The 19,377-nt window shown below is 37.1% G+C and overlaps 1 long non-coding RNA gene across 1 annotated transcript in view; it reads left to right on the top strand.

Moving 5' to 3' along the window:
• LOC132413848 (uncharacterized) overlaps window positions 1-18,538 on the top strand; it is a 105,906-nt gene extending 87,368 nt beyond the window's left edge. The window contains exons 4-5 of the long non-coding RNA XR_009516831.1: window positions 17,432-17,517; window positions 18,149-18,538. This is a non-coding gene — a long non-coding RNA (uncharacterized lncRNA). The remainder of the gene's footprint in view (window positions 1-17,431; window positions 17,518-18,148) is intronic.
• Window positions 18,539-19,377: the final 839 nt, after the last annotated feature.

Raw genomic sequence — 19,377 nt, 5'->3', positions numbered from 1 at the left:
TAGAGCATATAGTTCTGATTCTCTTAGATATAAAGGTTTTTTGAAGTTGAGTTTCTTGCAGGTTACTTCTGCTCTTATTATGCCGAACTTAGGGGTGGTAACTTTTTCTTTTAGTCTTCCAAAATCAAGTGTAAAATATGGTCTTTCCATTTATATCTTAGAGCTGAATCGACAGTGCTTAAACAAGAATTGAGTAAAGAATGTGGAATAACAAGAGGGGAAATAAACATGGGCATTTTTATGATTCTAGATAATATTTCGTACAAGATAGGGTCTATTTTCCAGACTCATAAATTTCATTTTATCCAAGATAGACCCCAAGAACAAAGGAGATGAGTAATATATTCTCTTCTTGTTATTAATTAGTTCTTCTTCCAACTTTAAAGTATTGCAACCTCCTCTCCCAATCAGATTAAGAGGTTTGAATTTTATTCTGACTGTGATGAGAAGCCTTTGGAAGTTTTTAAACAAGAAGGAGGTTCAATTTGTGTTTAGAAGAGAGGAATCGGACTTTTCTGTGATAAACAGATGGTGAGAAGATGAGGTGAAATGCAAGAAGATCAATTAGGAAACTAAATGGTGATCTCAGAGAGAGATGATATTGTCTGGACCATGAGAGTAGTGATGGAGATGGAGAAAGTAAAAATATTTGGAACAGACTTTGGAGACCCTAGAAGAACTGACTCGATTTTTATATGGTAAAGTGGGATGGGGGTGGGGAAGGGATTTTGGAAAGGAATGGTTGGAAAATCTACCTTATTTCCTTTCAGTGCCCTTGCATGGGTCTCTGAGATGCTGCTTGTGCCCCTGTCTTGCTAAAGAAATTGGGTAGAGTAAGGCTAACCAAGTTTGTCCTCTCTCTCCTACATTTTAAAGGGATTAATGTACCCAAACAAATTCACTGAAGCAATGACATATTATGAAGAAAAACAAACAAATCTGTGTGACCTCACACTGTATAACGCAGAGATAGGAAGTGGCACACCGGGCAGGATAAAGCAGGCTGTGGAGTGCTTGCTAGAGGCACTGGTATGCCCAGGAGTTGTTTAAATTAGATGCATTATTGCACTTCCCGTCCTGGGATCAGTCTACCTAGACATCAAGGGGAAGGCATAGAGCTTTTGGTCATCACAACATATTTTTCAGTTTTCCTTTAGTGTTCTGTTCTTTCCAATGAGGCTTTGACTTCTTTTTTCCTTCCCCCCACCCCCCCATATGTATAAGGGATTTTAAAAAAAAGAGTGTTGGAAAATATCCCCGTGAAAGCACTAGCCTGGACGTCTGGATTTCCGTTTGTGAGACCTGCCTCCCTTACCGATTAGCTGGGCAAGTCACCTATCCTCCCTGGAGAAGTGATTGTAATATAGGAAGCTTGACTCCATGCACCCCAAATGCCTTCCAGCTGTCATTATCTGTGACTCTTTTCTTTGAGGTCTGTATGAAAATAATGTCAATTCTTGGGCTTCCCTGGTGTTGCAGTGGTTGAGAGTCCGCCTGCCGATGCAGGGGACACGGGTTCGTGCCCCGGTCCGGGAAGATCCCACATGCCGCAGAGCGGCTGGGCCCGTGAGCCATTGCCGCTGAGCCTGCGCGTCTGGAGCCTGTGCTCCACAATGGGAGAGGCCACAACAGGGAGAGGCCCGTGTACCAAAAAAAAAAAAAAAAAAGAGAGAAGAATGTCAATTCTTGATACCATCAGTGGGTTGCCAGTTCTTGATTTAAATGAAAGAGCCTCAGCCATTGCACGGTATATCAGCAATCTCAGAGAAAAACACATATTTGAACTTTCAAGGCAAAGAGAAAAATAATGATTACAGGCTGTTGTTTCAACCCCACTGGATATATTCATATTTCTTTTTGGGTTCACTGAATCCACATTTTGCTTTTCCTTGCTATTGTAATCATCTTCTTTCATCCGTCTTTTTTACTGAACATCATTTATTTCTTATTACACTGGGCTAACAGTAATGTCTTCAGAGTTCTGATTTCTGCATAATCCAATAATCTAATTCAATGTCCATACAGATCAAGAATATTATATAGACAATAGGCCAGCAAGAGGAGTTTCTCCTAGCTTGGCGTGGACTAATAAAGTCAAAGTGAGCAAGGTACATTGGCTTAGTGGGCAACAAGAAGTGGCCAATGAGTGGTTTCCTTCATGAGCCCAGAATGATCAGACCATTCTGCTGTCTCCCTCTTGTTACAATGCTTCCTTGGTCATAAAATCTAACAAGAGGTTTAACATTAGGCACTGTGACAGCTCAGAAGAAGAACTGCCAGGTGCATTCAAGGTATTTAAAGGGAGGATGTTGGATAAATGTTACCCCTTACCTTGTGAATTGAAAACAAACCAGCTAATAGGCTGCTGGTTTTATTCTTCTCCATTTGACCAAATTTGAGAGCGTCCAGAATTTTGAAGAACAGAGTTGAGATTCTCAAGTCACCTGTCCTATGATCAAACAAGACTGGCATTTCCATGTGGATGTCTTGGTATCAACTCGAATGAAACCTGTATAACATTTAAACTGCTCATCTGCTCCTGCCCCTTTGATCCAGCTCCTACTAAAAGTTACCATTCTCACATCAGTCTAATTCACCCGAATTGGTAGTTGCCAGTTTTTCTTATTATTTTAGAGGCTGCCTTCATACTGACCATTTAGTTGCTGATACAAAATCTATAAAGATTTGGCATGTGGGGTTGACTCCATAGTGACCGTAAGTCATTAATGCACATGGTTTCTGGATAGGCTAAGATAATATCTATACCATACTCCTAAATTATCGTTAGGGTTTTATTTCATTTACCTTACCAATGCAAGTGCATCTTGAAATAGAGTTTAGCTTAAATCTTAAATTAAACCTTAGCCAAGAAGTTATCCTCTGCCTACAGAAATCAAAAGTGATTGGCATTTCCTTCTGCTCCTACCACTTCCCCCCTCAAACCTCCTCCCCTAGGACAGTCCCAGGCACCCACAAAAGGAATATTTGATAGTGTGTGCAACACCAATCTGTAAAGTAAGAGATATAAACTGTAGCAGCAATAACAACAGAAAACCCTTAAGGATTACTCTTTCAGGACCAAGAAACTGCAGTGAACCTGACACTTTTCTGCAATTAGTGTGCCAGTTCCGATACAAAGAAAGAGTCATTCTGTTATAAGATGGGGCAGAACAGTGTGGCATCTGCCCTGGCCTGGAGCATGAAGGGGATGCATTGGATGAAGCAGAGACAGACGGTGATGAAGACAATCCTGCAGGAGGAATTTACTGACCTTACTCAGAAGATATTAAAGTTAACGTGAGAATCACACACCATCTTTAAATTTAAATAACATGCGTAGTGTGGGTTAACTCACTTTCAGGTTGCCAAATTTTTATAATATCTAGAGTCCAAAAGCACCAGTTAAAGTGCTGCTAAAATAAGTAAGTGGCTTCAACCAACAATTGAAATCAGATTTTCCTGCCCAGCGTGTGTTTCATCCACCCAGATTGGCCTCCTGCTGAATAAAGCATTTTGGTGTCTCTGGGCCCACCACAGCTAATTTATGCACATTCAAAAGCCACGTCTTGGCAGACTCCTTATTTGCCTTTTCCTTAGGAACATTTCATGAGCCAGAGCAATAATTTTGAGGTTTGGATAAAAATACTCTATAAATATATGATTAAATTTTGCTTTTAAATACACAGGCTCAACTCTAATTAAAGTCATGAGTACTTTCAGATGGGGAGCCACAAGGATTCGGTCAGGGTGTACTCAAAGAAAAATGGCAAAGCTCAGTCTTTTATGTTTAGGACAGGAGGGGTAAAGGAGATCATTTGGGGCAAGGCAATATATTGTCAATAAATGGAAGAACTTATCACATTTCAAGCACTTTAATTCACGACCCACGGTATGTCTTTCAAATGCTATGTTGAAATGCAAAGGCAGAGTAGTAAGAAAATTTGGGGTATGGCATAAAGCCATTTCACACAAACAGTGCCATCTCCTATGCATGTTCTAAAGAGAAGAAAAAGGGTCTAGTGGAAATGTTAAATGTTTTAGCTACGTGAAAGTATTTAATTCATCAATGAAATGGTTTATTACATAATTTCTAAAGAAAATGTTTCGCTAAGATGGTTCTAGAGGACATGGATTTGGGGATTATAATTTAAAAATTATATATGTAGACATCTAACTCGGGAAATTATTTTCTAAAAAATACTGAAACTTAAAATTTAATGTGGTCCCAGTGGAATTCAATTAGCAAAATATAGAAGGTTGAAAAAATCTTACAAAACAAGTTAATTCATTTTTCTCTATAAAAGACATTAGAATGAAGTTGGGGGAGAACCTATAAACTAAAAGAGATTTAAGCTAAGTAAAAGTATAATTTTAATACGTGGACCTTATTTGGAATTTGATTCAAATAAATCAAATTGTGAGTAGACAAAGTTGCACAGCATTTACAAGGAAAATTTAGAAAATGCAAACATTGACAGGATATTTGATAATATTAAAGAATTATTGTTAATTTTATTCAAGTGTGATGATATTTAAAACAAAAAATTCCATTCATTTGGAGTCACATGCTGAAATCTTTACCAATAAAATAGGTTCATGTGTTTGACTCAGATTTTTTGGTTTTGGTAAGAAAGCCAGTGGAAAACTTTTAAAACAGCCGAGTACTTGATTTCTTGGACTCTACCTCATTTAGAGTATTTTTTAAAAACTCCTATTAGAATCAATTTTTTTTCAGTATTTTGATATTTACAGATGGTTATGTTCAGAAGGAAATAATCCTTACCACTAAGAGAGTGAATGAAAGAAACACACATGCAGTTTGTAGAAGCAAATCCATTTTAGATATTCCTACTTTGATTCAAGGCAAGATAGCCCACTTTTCCATTTAAGCCTACTTCCCATCACCATCAGGGTGCATTAGACATTTTCTCTCCTCTGGAAGAAGATGCCCAATAATGTCCTTTTCTAACTGTATGGCCACTGGGTAGGGATGACAACTGGCTTGTATGTCTGGAAGACAGCAAGCTGTAGGTCATAGTTAGGGTTTTTTGGATCCATGCTGCCAGATGAGTGTCTGTAGTGATGCCTCCTGCCACGATTCTTGATTGGAGAAGAAATTCAAATCAATCTGCAAAACTCCAAAGGTGAACAAATACCATTCTCTGTACCTCAGTCTCTTTCACTTGATTTTCTATATTTTATCTATGGGATAATGTACTATGCATATAACATATGTATGTAGGTTTAACTTTAAAGAATTAATTACTGATGGCTTAAAAGGGGTATCACTAGGAGAAACCAAATAAGAGAGCAACAAATCAAAGGGAAGCACAGAGATTTCACAGAGAAAAACCAGAACAAAACAACAAACAACAACAAAAACCAAAGGTGACAGACAGTAGAGACTGGGAACCAGACAGATACAATACAGAAGAAGAATCCAGCTAGTAGTTTAACTTGTACATTACAGGTCTTGGAACAAAAAATAAAAAAAGACTTGGGAACCAGACAGAAGGCTGGAGATGGGATGGAAAGTCAATTGGAATTGAGGGACTTGACAGAGCTACCCACATAAGTGGGAGGTTAGGAAGTGATGCTTCAGTAGGTGTTTATAGATGATTCCTGGATCCACTCATTTATTCCTTTAGGAAAGATTATATCTTCCTGCGTATAATGCACTCTTCTAGGCACTAAGGATGCAGTGATGAACAAACAGTATTTTCCTTACTTGTGGTTTGTATCCATCAGTTATTGCTGCATTCAAGAAGAGTAACTTGAAATTCTCTCACAGGAATGAAGGCTTACTCTGAAGACTAGATATGAAGGAAAAAAACAAACAAAACGTCTACTGCTTGAGAGCTAAAGGAAGCACCAAAATTGGACACTTACATGTGGTGACAAGCTGATAGCACCCTCTTCCCACATGCAGACATAACTCCTGGGGTAACTCAGACTAATCTCCTTCCCATCACAGAAAGTGCAAAAGAAATATTCTAAACCCAGAGGTGGGGGTTGCAGAGAGTGCATGGGAATGCTCTGCTTTCTCTCTTTTTCTTTTTTGGAGCCTCTTCTCCCCTTTTCAATATGTTCTCTTGGAAAGGAGGCTTGGAGCAGCTTGAATGATCTCAGGATAAAAAAAAAATCAGGCACAGAAGATACAACGGAGACCAAGGGCAAAAAAGACACATACCTGAAGATGAGCTGTATGTTACCTGTGTTTTAAATCACTCAAGCATCTCCACAGATTTGGTAGGAAATGAAGATTATGGCATCTAAGTTCCACAAAGGTAGCAGCCCCTTCTGTTTGTTTCTATTACTGGCTTCTAAGGGACCTAGCATATTTTCTGGTATATGTTAATAAATATTTCTTGAATGAAGGAATGAATGAATGACAATGACAAAGATTTTACTGATAGTAAAGAAAATGAAGTATATGAAGATGGTGACCAGTCTTGTAGTCTTGCGTTCCTTAAGTCTATTTCCTGTTCTGTTTCAGCCTTAATGTCTGCTTCTCTGGGGACTCATGCTTATTTGTGTTCTCAGCCTTCTAAGATATGTTAAACGAGATAGCACTATTTTAGTCCATGACACAATCTAAGATGGGACTAGACAAATGCATTTAATGTGCATTATATATCAGTAGTTTGTGTTCGATATACACTTGGGATATTGAATTGAAAAATGTTCCCTGCCTCCATTAATAATGATTTAAAGGTAAATCCAATGAACATTATGTCAACTCTCATTGATTCAAGGACTGGTTATCTATTTGGAGGATTATCAAGATTTTGTGCTGTTTTTCCTTTGACTAGAGAGACTCTTCTGGGATCATGGTTGAATTAACATGGCTCATTAGTATGTAGGAATAAAATATTCTGGTGTCTATAATTTTATAAAGGGGTGTGGAATACGATGATGGGGAGGTGAGACATAAAATGCATTGGATGACTTTTTTAAAGGTTCTGTCCCTTGGTGTCTCACAAACAGAAAGCATCCTATTCCTTCACATTGCTTTTCATTTTCTTCTCCTTCTGTGTATGACCTGGGATGGTAGTGACGGTCATAGAGCCATGAGTGGGTGGTAGATGGTCAAAATAATGAAAGCAGAATAAGAGAATTAGTTTTGAATGAAATCTGCATCTCTCTCACTCAGAATCCCACACTAGCAGAAGCAAACTCATGTCAAATGAAAGTCCAGTAGACGAGCACCGTGGGGCAAACATTTCAGAATCACAGCTGATTCTCAAATGTGCTACTTCAGGGCTGTTTGACTTTGAGTCAGTTATTTAATCCAATTTTAAAATATTTGTCTCCAAATGAAGGTAATGATGCCAAACTTATATAAATATGAGAATTAAATTCATTAATGCATTTAAATGTTCAGTATACTGCTTGGCTATTGTTAGGGTGCAATAGATGCTAGCTAATATTATTTTTCCTTTGATAGAAAAATAATTATTTTGTTTTAATAAAATAAAAAGCAAAAAAGAAATTCATTATAATTGTGATTATCCTTCAGTTTTCTTCTCAGATTTTTAAATTTTTAGCTAACCATTGAGTTTGCTTTCATGTAACATGCAGATGTAATGTTCTTTATCATTGACCTGGAAGATATTATTTTAAGAAAAATGATTGTTGTTGGTGCTTAAAATATAGATTGAAAGGGATTTTTAGAAATGAACTATTTTCTATATCTGTGAGAAGAACAAACTTGTGGTTACCAAAGGGCAGAGGGAAGGGGGGAGGGACAAATTAAGGGTATGGGACTAACAGGTACAAACTACCGTATATAAAGTAGGTTAGCAACAAGAATATACTGTATAGCACAGGGAATTATAGGCATTATCGTGTAACAACCTATAATGGAGTATAATCTGAAAAATACTGGATCACTATGCTGTACACCTGAAGCTGATATAATTTTGTAAATCAACTACCCTTTGACTAGTACAAAGAACTAATCGATTCTAACCGTTGATTCTGCAAATGAGATTTTGGTGAAGCAATGAGGCTAAATTGGTGGCCGATGGTCGCAGGTACCATTTAGGAACAGCTCTGATGACAGCTCGAGTCTTTGCCACTGTGTCCAGTTCTCTTTCCCGAGAAAGCATAGCCTTGTTTAAACAAGTCCTGATTGGACAGTGGAGCAGATACTTGACTCTTGGTGGACTCATGAGCTTCTCTTTCCTATTAACATGAATTAATAACTCAGAAATGGTACATCTTGAGGTTGGTAGAACTGAGAGAGAGTTTTGGGGGTAGGAGAAACATTGTATGGCCCAAGCAGACATAGTAGCAGAGAAAGGAACCCTATGGAATTGCAACCTAGTTGTCTCCCCAAAACTCCTCTTTTTTGCTTCTGCTAGTTGGGATGGGTTTCTGCTACTATAATCAAAAGAGCCTTGAAAAGGACTAAATGAATAATCATTTTTGTTCAGATGAAATAAGTATTTAACTGCAAATTTATACCTTATTAATAGACATTAAATAATGCAACCTGGAATTGGATTTTACAAATGTGTTGGCATTTTAGATGTACTCTTGTCTTTCATAAAATAGAGCCATCTGCTAATAGCTTTGATCAAAGCATAAAACACTACTTAAACTAACAGATTTTGAAATGGAAACATGAAGAGAAAGATTCTTTAATTTTCTAATTGCTCTTCTCTGCTATTGGAATTAACTGGCATTTTATCTTTAATGGGAACAATTATGAAGAGAAACATTTGCTAGCTAATTTAAAGGTTAGCCACTATGGCATGACTAACATCTATGAGAAAAAGAATCAGTAAATTGTTACATTGCAGCAATCAGTATAATTGATGCTCCTGTGAATACCTGGGATATTTAATTCCTCATTTTCTTCAATGGATCGTAACCACTAAAGTCTGCACAAAGTAGAAATTCGACACAATAAATGTTAGCTTCCTGCTTTTGCCAGCTCAAATATGTTTCTAATAATAGCAAGACTTTATCTTTTGTTTAAAATATTTTGTCTTTTGTTTAAAATATTTTGCTTTTAACAAAGAACAATTTTTGCTTTGATTAGCAGTTTTCACATCCCAGTAACTCTTCCTCATGAACAGGCAAGTGGAACAGGCAAGTGGAAGTGGCAATAACCTTAGGATTACATCATCTCCAGCACCAAATGTGACCCCTGGGAACTGAGACTGGGAGAATTCTTCACTACAATTTATCAGTCACCCTCACTTAGTCCCTGTCATCACTCAGCTCTTTTTCATGGTATTTCCATGTATGTAGGGATAAGGGGAGAAGTGGTTTTAAAAATCCACCTTCTCACTTGGAAAGCTTGAAGAAATTAAGATTTTACTTTTATACAACTAATGTTTTTTAAATAAACTGGCTAATTTTTCAGGTTGAAAAGTCAATTCTCTAAAGAAACAAAAGCCCAGTCAGATTCATATGGCTTACAGAATTCTTACTGTGGCCACGTTATAGAAAATCTTCTGATGTGGTTCATTGTTTCTCAAGCCAAAGCACACATCTGTGCTCCCAGGATGTCCTGATGTACATGCTGTTCTTCCAGCCAAGTAGTATGCTCTGCCACTTGGCAAAATAAAGCCCTTTGAGAGGCAGTATGAACTTGAGTGGCTGGCTACATATTCATCTCTGCCAGCTAGTAATGATTATTTTATTTTTACAAATTGCTTATTGAATTTTATGTATGCGCTCGCTCTTAGAAGAGGCAACTTTACCCTATGAAGAAAGAGAATACTATTTGTTCAGCTGTGGTGTTTGAGACCTTATAATGACAATTCTGATAGAATATAGAGCCCTATCTCAAAATGTACAGGTAACAGGCTCTATCCGGACCACTCAATCAGAATGACTGGACAGAAGGGAGCTGCCAGTTTGGTTTTTAAAGAAGCTCTCCAGGTGGTTCTTAAGCAAAGTGAAGTTTGAGAATCAGTGATTTAGAGGACTTCAGCATAAAGTCCTCTCCAAATACAACTGGTTTATTGACGCCTTTGGATTTCTCTTAGGGGCAGCTGCCTAGCTGGGCCCGTGATAAGTCTGTCCAGCCCTGGAGCACGTTATTAAGATATCCTTTATGGCCATCCACATTCTCTAACATGTCTTTATCTCTGTTTTCCTAACTTCCTTCAGTGGGTCCCAACATGTGTTGGAGAAAGGAATAGCATTTATCGGGCGACTTCAAACCCTCAAATACGAATAAACAGTATTCTCTTCTTTTAGCCCAGGAGTAGATGGCTTATACCAGCTTATACCGAATCAGTATCTATCATCCATGTCTGTCTATCTATCCTCCCTCTAACAGAGAACTACTAAACATCTATGATGAGCAAAGTACTAAGCAAAGCATCATTGGAAATACTAGGGCGCATCAGACACATCCTCAAAGGAGGTTACAAACACCTGAGTGCAGTGATATAAACAGATATAAAGGGGCATTAGATTAGGCATGGAGATGATTCTAACATGAGCTGAGTGTGGCACTAGGAGACCCTGAAGTTTTGAACTTGGGACACTTGGACACTGGTGACATTTTGAGAGGTCACACTTGAATCCCTAAACTGTCACATGGCATTGTAAGGCCATATTAGGGACACAGGGGACAGAATAACTGACACCAGGGAGGAAATACTTTGTGTCTTGTCAGGGATGAAACTGTGCTACCTAGCTAGATATTGGAGCATAGCTGAGCCAATCTATAGCACTGGAGCTATTCTTCTTAGTTCCATCATACTTTTTTTTTTTTTTCCCTATTTGGATGGAATACAAGTTAGTGGTTCCCCAGCTGAAAATGAGATGGTAATTGTAACAGACGATAGAAAGAACACCAGAGTGAATGCTTGCCAGTTGGTGTGGTTGAACTCTTTCCAGCTTGGAAATTCAGAGTAAAGAGGGATCTGTGTGGGTTGAAGCCATCCCTGCAAGAGTCTGCCTCTCATTCCTACTGTTTTTAGGCAGGTCTTCACCACACTCTTTAGACAAGAACCTCTCCATTTTTATCCTAAGACAAAACAAACAAATAGCGAATCTCCGATGAAGATGTAGAGGACCTCTTGTTTATAAATGGTTTTTAAATGTTATAACAAAGTAATATATATACATTGCAGAACATGAGAAAACATATCATACAGGAAGAAGAATAGGGAATTTTCCTTCATCACTTTAACATTTTTTAGTATTTAGTCCCTTGTCATTTTTTTCTGTCATACGTACTATGCATACACATTCTTATTACTTTCCACAAAAATAGAATTCTTTTGTATATAGTTTTAATACTTTCATTATTTAAAAATGTAACTCCATATTCTAAACATTCTCCCTGTTGTTTAATATTCACCCTTAGTATTATTTTCATGGCTAATAACTGCTTATTACATTTGAATGTAACACACTTTATGTAAACATTTCTCTATTTTTGGACATTTAGGTAATTTCTAGTTTCGTGTGAGTACCACCATATAGTTGAGTGCAACCAAATATACTTCAAAGTATTAAAATTTCCAGTCAAAAGATCAAAATGATCCTTTTGAAACAGAGCTATAGGCTGTAATTTGGCCAAGGAACTTGAGGTTTTGGCACCCCAGTGGTTAAGATCATACAAAACTGGGCAGTCTTAGGGAAGATAGTTCTAGGTTTTTAGCTGATGATAAATTGTGTACTGATCTCTAAGCAGGGGGAATTATTCCAGTCTGCAAAGTGGACTAAGCAAATAAGAAACCAGGAAGATTAATGGTCAGAAGACAGGTTCAGGGGAACCTGGCTTTACTGTGATTGATGGCCCCCAAGTGGAAAACAATAACAGGCCCAACAAGAGTTTAATAATCTTTAAAAAAAAATAAATGGCCCTCCTCTGTCCCATAAGTAAAACTTTTTAAATGCCCTTATTTTAAAATGACTGTATCAAATCATGTTATTTTTATTTTGGAAACTTTTAAATGCTATGAAAAGATTCATTTAATAAAACCTCTTTACAGAAATCATAATCAGCATTTCTAACCAGAGAACAATGGTGGGAGGGAGAATTCTTTTCAGAAATACAAAGAACAATGCCAAGTTTCTGATTTTGAAAAGAGTTGTTAAATAAGGCACAGAAATGAACTGAGGGGAAAAAAACAAGTTAAGAAATTTTCTCAAGTTTCTCTCAAGTCAAAGAGAGTGTACTGCAGAGTTTAATAGCATAAAGATTAGGCTTGGATTTTTAAGATCTGCATGTTGAGATTATAAAACTCTATAAATCATGTTTATAGTATGTGTCTCAATATTTAAAATATTTTATTTAACTCTGGAGGCCATGTTCAGTGGATTAAAATAAAGTCTTATGTTTATGCAAGTCTCATACCATAAATCAGTACAGACTCACTATTAGAGTTTATGAAAAGAAAAATGAAAGACTCCACTACCCTTCTGATGTACATTTCTGAATGGCTTTCCTCCCTCCACAACAAAAATTAAAACATTTTTAGAATTAAAACTTTTTAAACACCTTTATTTAAAAATTATTGTCTCAAATCATGTTATTTTTTTTGGAAACTTAAGTGATGAAAAGATACATTTAATAAAACCTCTTTAGAGAAATCATAATTAGTATTTCTAACCAAAGAACAATTTAGCATACAGATTATATTTGCAGAATAGAACTTACACTTATATATGTGGATGTCTTCTCCAACTGTTAGAAATAAGGAAAACAGAGGTACTCTTTATGAGTTATATTGTCTTAATTTAGACTTGCTTGACTCTATTTAATTTGTAATAACAAATAATGCTTTTAAAAGAAGAATATATCAACAGAGGGACAATGATTAGTACAGTGAAAAGTTCAAATGTTTGACCTTTGAAAACATGTATGTCTAGCTCTTCGGAAAGATGCTGGATTTGGAGTCTAGGATTATGCTTGTTCCTCAGACAGGTGTTCTGAACTCTTTGCTGGGAGGTGTTATTCTTCTGTCATTTAGAAATAAGAAAAGTATAACTACTGCATAAATAAGAAATGTTACAGCTTTCCACCCACAATTTCCTTATCTATTAAACAGAGCCATCTAGTGTGTAACTCCTACTCTCCTTGTCTTAGAACACTTTTCATCTTTTTTCCTAGGATGTATATAACTCTGCTTCTAATATAGTCAGGGAAAATACCTCAGTGTCAGGATGACTATGCAGTTTGGCTTCGTAAGAGGGGATAGTATCATAGGGCTCTAAGCCTTCAGAAGCACTGGATGGAAGGCAGAGAATGAATGATTTCACTGGCAAGTTACTGTATCCTGCATTTTGTTTAAGGGGCTGTGTATGTGAGAAACCCATCCCCCTGGAAGGGCTACTTGTGACCCATAGACATCTTAAGCCAAAGGTGGCTTTTGAGGAGCCCACCTCACCTATGACTGAGTGATCTCAAGATGCAGCTAGGGCTTCCCTGGTGGTGCAGTGGTTGGGAGTCCGCCTGCCGATGCAGGGGACACGGGTTCGTGCCCCGGTCCGGGAAGACCCCACATGCCGCGGAGCGGCTGGGCCCGTGAACCATGGCCGCTGAGCCTGCGCGTCTGGAGCCTGTGCTCCGCAACGGGAGAAGCCACAACAGTGAGAGGCCCGCGTACCACAAAAAACAAAATCAAGATGCAGCCAGTCTGATTTATATTTGTTTTTCTTTCACATTATCCTAGGACTCCCAAAGTCCAAGGCAACTAAAAAAAGGTAGGATACTGGAAATGAAAATGACTCTCTGGACTAGCAACTTCAATCCACATTCAGAATAATTTATCTTTGTTTCCTCCTATTATTTACCTCTGTCTTTTAACCCTATTATGTGGGTTCCTTAAATTTATCTTGTCACTCTTTAAAAATTTTTTAAACTTCCATCTATATATGTATTTTTCCATATTGTTTAACTATTCTTTAAAAAATGGCATCATGTTTACTTCATGAATTTAATATTTTCTATTTTTTTCTAAGGATAAAAATTTTAGTTTTTTAAAGTTTTTTTTTTTTTCTTCCTGCATTGTCTCTTTTATTTTGAGACATTGTCTCTTTACACTGTATATGGATCGTGGTGTATTTTAGTCTTCTTGTTAGAGTTAGAAGTTTTCCTCAAATGTCTGTTGGTTTCTGACTGACTTAAAAGAGACACAGTAAAGTTGTGTGTCTGTCAGGTCAGCTAGGGATCCCCAAATCTGTAGTTTTCTTTTCATTCTAGAGAAAGTTCTCAATCTTCTGCCTTGATGGGCAGCCCATCAGCTAGTTCTGGATGAGTGAAGAGGACTCACTCTTTGGCATGTGTACTGTATCTCACTGCCTGGTGTCCCTAAGCCAGGACGTTCTAGTACAGTTTCTGCAGGGAATAAATCTCTCATCTCTAGCAGGAGTATGAGGGGGGCTGTTGCTTTAGTTGAATGGGGACAGTCCCTCTGATTGTTCCACATATGAAGGGTCAGCCAATCCTGTTTTCAGTCTCTCATGTCTTAACCCACTTTCCAGCACACCTTCTGCCTACAACCCTTAAAACTCCTGGGTTCCCAGGAGTGAATCATCTTGATTCTTGTCAGTATGCACATCTTAAGATATTCGGTTTCATTGAGGCTTCCGTCATGTTTGTGCATATACCTGGAGTATTCAGCTTCTAGTGGAGTGTCTTAAAACAGCAAGGAAAGATTATAACCAGATCCGGACAGGGTCTTCTGGGCCGCTTCCTCTCTTGATGAACCTGGTTCCTTCCATCCTCTCTCTAATACCAGGAGTGTTCTATCAAGCTTATTCCTTGTTATCCACACCATACTGACACCAGTCCCAGAAAAAGGAGGAACGTGTATCCTTCCCCCATGTCCTCATTTTCTGTCCTGATATTACTTTCACTCCACACAGAAGGACACGATCCAGCCATGTGGTCCCCAAATTATACAATTGTCTGGCTTCACCACATGTCCCGGATTCTGAGGTATTAAGTTCCACCACATGCAGGAGATCAGCAGCTCTGGATATACAGCTCCAAGCTCCATTTAATCTCTTTTCAGCCTCTCCTTGGCAATAGTTTAGAAATCTCGTGGTCAAAGTTAAAGCAGAGTCTCTCTTGTCCAAGACAAATGAATAACACAAAGGGTGAGAGTGACAATCAACACAATAGAAGTGACACTAATTACTTGTGGAGCAGATACAACAATTTCAGCTGAGAGAACTGGGAAAAGCTCTATCTCTTTTTTCCTTTTCTGTCTTTTATCATTTTGTTTCCTTCCTTTCTTTGCTTTTTTTTTTTTTTTTTTTTTTTTGATGACCATGAAGAACAAATAGTTCCCAGTTTCCCTTGGAGGAATTCTGCTGTGTTACAATTCTGGTAGCCAAGAAGTTCTTCATTATGTCCAACCTAAATTGCCTCTGACTTAATTTAATGCTATTTTATTTCATTCAATTCAGCATGGAAAGGGAAAAAGTAATAAATTTCAATTTCATAAAATCCCTTCATACACTTCAAGACAGTGATTAAGCCACTTCAAGTTTTCTTCTCTAGCCTAAACAGCCCTGACAAAAATCTTTCTGAAATGATTTTTAGACTGGGTTCCAGGGATTACGTTTCTCTTGGTAAAATAAGACCTGACTGAAGCTTTTCTTCTGCTTTTCTGGCTATACTTTTTTTTTTTAACTAGGCATGTACTTCAATCACACTTTATAAACCTCATTTACAATGTTCAGTACTTACATACTCAAAACTTGTAGGCCTTTAAAAATTGCAACTTTATTCAAATTAACCAAAGCAGATATCATGGTAATTCAAAAGTGATTACAGGCTGACTTTGGTGTTATGAAAACATAAACATTGGTCTCCTGGGCTAAATTTCCTCTTTCATATGGTCACAATTTTAAGAACAGGCTGTGTAGACAGGAGTGTTATTGCCAGAGACACCGCTTGGAAGCAGCCCTACGTGTGCAAGTGTGGTTAGTTTGAGCTAAACAAAGAAACAGTAAAAGTTTAATGAAGCCCAGTTGGGAACACAGTCTGGGGGATTGTGTCTGTGACAAGAGAGATTATTCTGCAAAGCAACTTTCCTTAAGCTTCTCTAAAAGCATATAGATATCACAAAGTTTTTGTTTTCAGTTAGAAAAGAACATGCCACTAAACGATTAATAGCTGCCCATGGTATTTTGACAAGATTGACCTTCACATTTAAGATATGCAGTCCTAACAGCGAAGGATTACTTAATAAAGATAATTTAGGAGGCATTAAATCCTGAAAACAGAACCAGGTATTTAATCATCTTTAAAATATGGAACGCTATTTATTCCATGATACTTGTAATGGATAGGCTGTATATGTCAAGCTTCCCTTTCTCCTTTTTGGTAAGAAAATCTCTTTTTCTAAGGAAATCCATTCCATGAGATTTGGATGGAGTGATCACTCTCCCTCACTCCATGTCCCACCAGCATTAAGGGCCTTCCCAGCTGAAGACTACATGCCCTTAGAGGCAGTGACTATTTGTGGACAGACATGTGACAGAAGCAGTGGTATTTCTGAGGTTTTTCAGCCAGTCCCAGATAAGGAAGATGGTGTACAAGAAGTCTCCTGAATGTAGAGAAGCAAGAACTCTGTGTCACTAAATTCTGCCCCCAGCCACTTAAATTTTTTTTTTTTTAGCTGGACTATTTTTATATGAATTTCTATTACAATTAAAAGTCCCAATTAATAGGACTGATCAGAAACACTCCATTTTAAGCAAGGAAAATGAGGCATGATTTGCCTACGTTAACGCACAGCTGGTTTGCTGTGCAGCTATGCTCGATGTCCAGCTCTCTTAAGCTTTGTTCTTTGACTCTTATTTCCTGGGCACCTGCAGTGTGTCAGATCTTGGTGGTAGAATGATAAGCCTCCCTTCACCAAGCTTATAGTTGATTTCTCTTTAATTCTCCATTTTGGTGAAGCTATGTATTGTTAAAGTCTCCAAGAGAAAATTTCTAAAAGCAACTTTGTTATAATAAATTGAACTGCAAAGAAGAGAGTGAAAGATTTTCCATAGAACTATAAATATTAAATTTAGAAATATTAAATATTTCATCTAAATCTTGAAGCCTTTTTTATAAACCCCATTTTGTAGCTAAAATAAGTACTAAGAAAATTAAGCCACTTTGCCAAATTCATACTCCATTCAGTCTATTTTTAAAAAGAGGTTGTTTGTTGCTTAATTCATTATGAAGACTGTGTACAAGAAAAAATACTGAGGTTAAATTTTTTTTCTTTTCTTATATAATAGTATTGCATGACTTCATTTGTTAAAAACTTATAACTCTTCTATTACCATAAATATCCTAAAGCTTAAATAAGTACTATTAATGGAATGATTACTATGAATATATCTAATTACTAGCTACCTGCATTGTGGGAAGGAATTTGAGACCCAAAATTCTTCCTGTTCTTTCATCCTGCCTTGAAGTTGCAATGACCCCTCATCTCTCGCCTAGCTCAAATGCCGCAAACATATAATCTCCAGAACTTTCCGTCAAGACAAAGAAGCCCAAGAAGATCTAAAGTGACTAGAGGGAAAAAGGTAAGTCTAGAATATACCTAAACTTTTTTAACTCTTAGATTCAAATGCTTGTTATCATATACCAATTTATTAGGCAGGGGGTGCTAATAAACAAAGTGCATAAATTTAATTATTGAGAATGGTCAATTTATTATTTTTCAAATAGGCATGTTAACTGGTTTTGTTTTGTTTTTACTTTAAATATGTGTGTTTCATTTTATGTTAATTATAACTTAATGAAGTTGTTTAAAAAAAGACAAAAAAGATGAGACATCCCTTTCAGCAAATTCACACTCACAAGGAAGGATGTCTATAGTGTATTAAGTGAAGAAAAAAATGTGAAACAGTAGGCATGATATTTTTTATGGAATACTTATAAGCAGAAAATGTTAACTTTGGCTGTGGGAATACAAAGAGTTTTCACTTCCAAATTTAAATACTGCCATAGTCTACAATGAACATATGTAAGGGTCGGGCTCCAAGATGGCCCCCAGGGATCCCTACTTCCTGGGATTCATGCCCTTGTATATTTGTCTCCCACATTGTATCACAGTTAGTTTGTGTGACCAATAGAATATCTCAAAAATGATGATCTGCCTTAAAAGGCAACATGGCTTCCTTTTTGCTCTCATCTGAATTATTTATTTTAAAGGATACAAAGCAGCTTTATGGTGGGGTCCATATGAAGAGGAACTGAGGCCACCTGCCAACAGCCATGTGAGTGAACCATCTTGAAAGAGCATCCCCCAGATGCAGCCCAACCTTCAGATGACTGCAGCCCTGTCTGTCATCCTGATTGCAACCTCATGATATGAGAGAGAATCATTCAGGTAGGCCATTTCCAGATTTGTGATTCCCGGAGATGTTTGTTATTTTAAGACATTAAGATTTGGAGGAATTATTTACATAATAATAGATACCCAAAACAGCATGTATTCCTTTTTTTTTTTTTTTGGATAGCTATATATATATTATATACAATAATATATATAATTAACATATAATAAATTAAATGTGCATATGTAAAGAATGCAATCTGATAAGTTTTTATATATACAGTTGACCTTTGAACAATGCAAGTGTTTGGGGCATCAATCCTTCACCCAGTTGAAAAAATCCTACCTATAAATTTTAGTCAGCTCTCAGTATAATGGTTCCTGCATATCTGGGGTTCCACATCCTTGGATTCAACCAACTGCGGACCATGTAGTACTGTGTTTATTGAAAATAATCCATGTATAAGTGGACCCACCCAGTATTGTTCAAGGGTTAACTGTATATGATATAAATATATAGGTATGATATGTAACTGTATCTGTAAAGTATCACTAAAATCAAGATAATAAACATACCAACCATTCCCCCCAAAAGTTGCTGAGGGCCTTTGCTTATTCCTCCTTCACACTCCCAGCTTGCCTACCCCAAAGCAATCCTGTCTGCTTTCTGTTGCTATAAATGACTTTGCATTTTCTAGGATCATGTGTAAATAGTATTACACAGTATGGACTCTTTTTGTTTGGCTTCATTAACTTAGAATTATTTTGAGAATCATTCACATTGTTGCATCTATCAATAGTTCATTCCACTTTATTGCTAAATAGTAATCCATTTTATATTCAGCATTGGATATACCAGTTTGTTCATTCATTCACCTATTGATGGAGAGGTGGGTTGTTTAGAGTTTGAGGCTTTTCCAAATAAAGCTTCTATGAAATACCTAGCAAGAGAATGACTGGGTTATATGATAAGTGTATGTTTAACATTTTAAGAAGCTGCCAAACTCTTTTCCAAAGTGCTGCCTCATTTTACATTGCTAGAGAGTTCCAGTTTTTTCACATACTTGCCAACACTTGGTATGATAAGATTTCTTAACTTTAGTTA

The sequence above is a fragment of the Delphinus delphis genome, chromosome 18, assembly GCF_949987515.2.
Source record: "Delphinus delphis chromosome 18, mDelDel1.2, whole genome shotgun sequence".
In the NCBI taxonomy this organism is placed as follows: Eukaryota; Metazoa; Chordata; class Mammalia; order Artiodactyla; family Delphinidae; genus Delphinus; species Delphinus delphis.
Note: the sequence above shows the minus strand (reverse complement) of the source record. Positions and strands in the feature narration are given on the sequence as shown.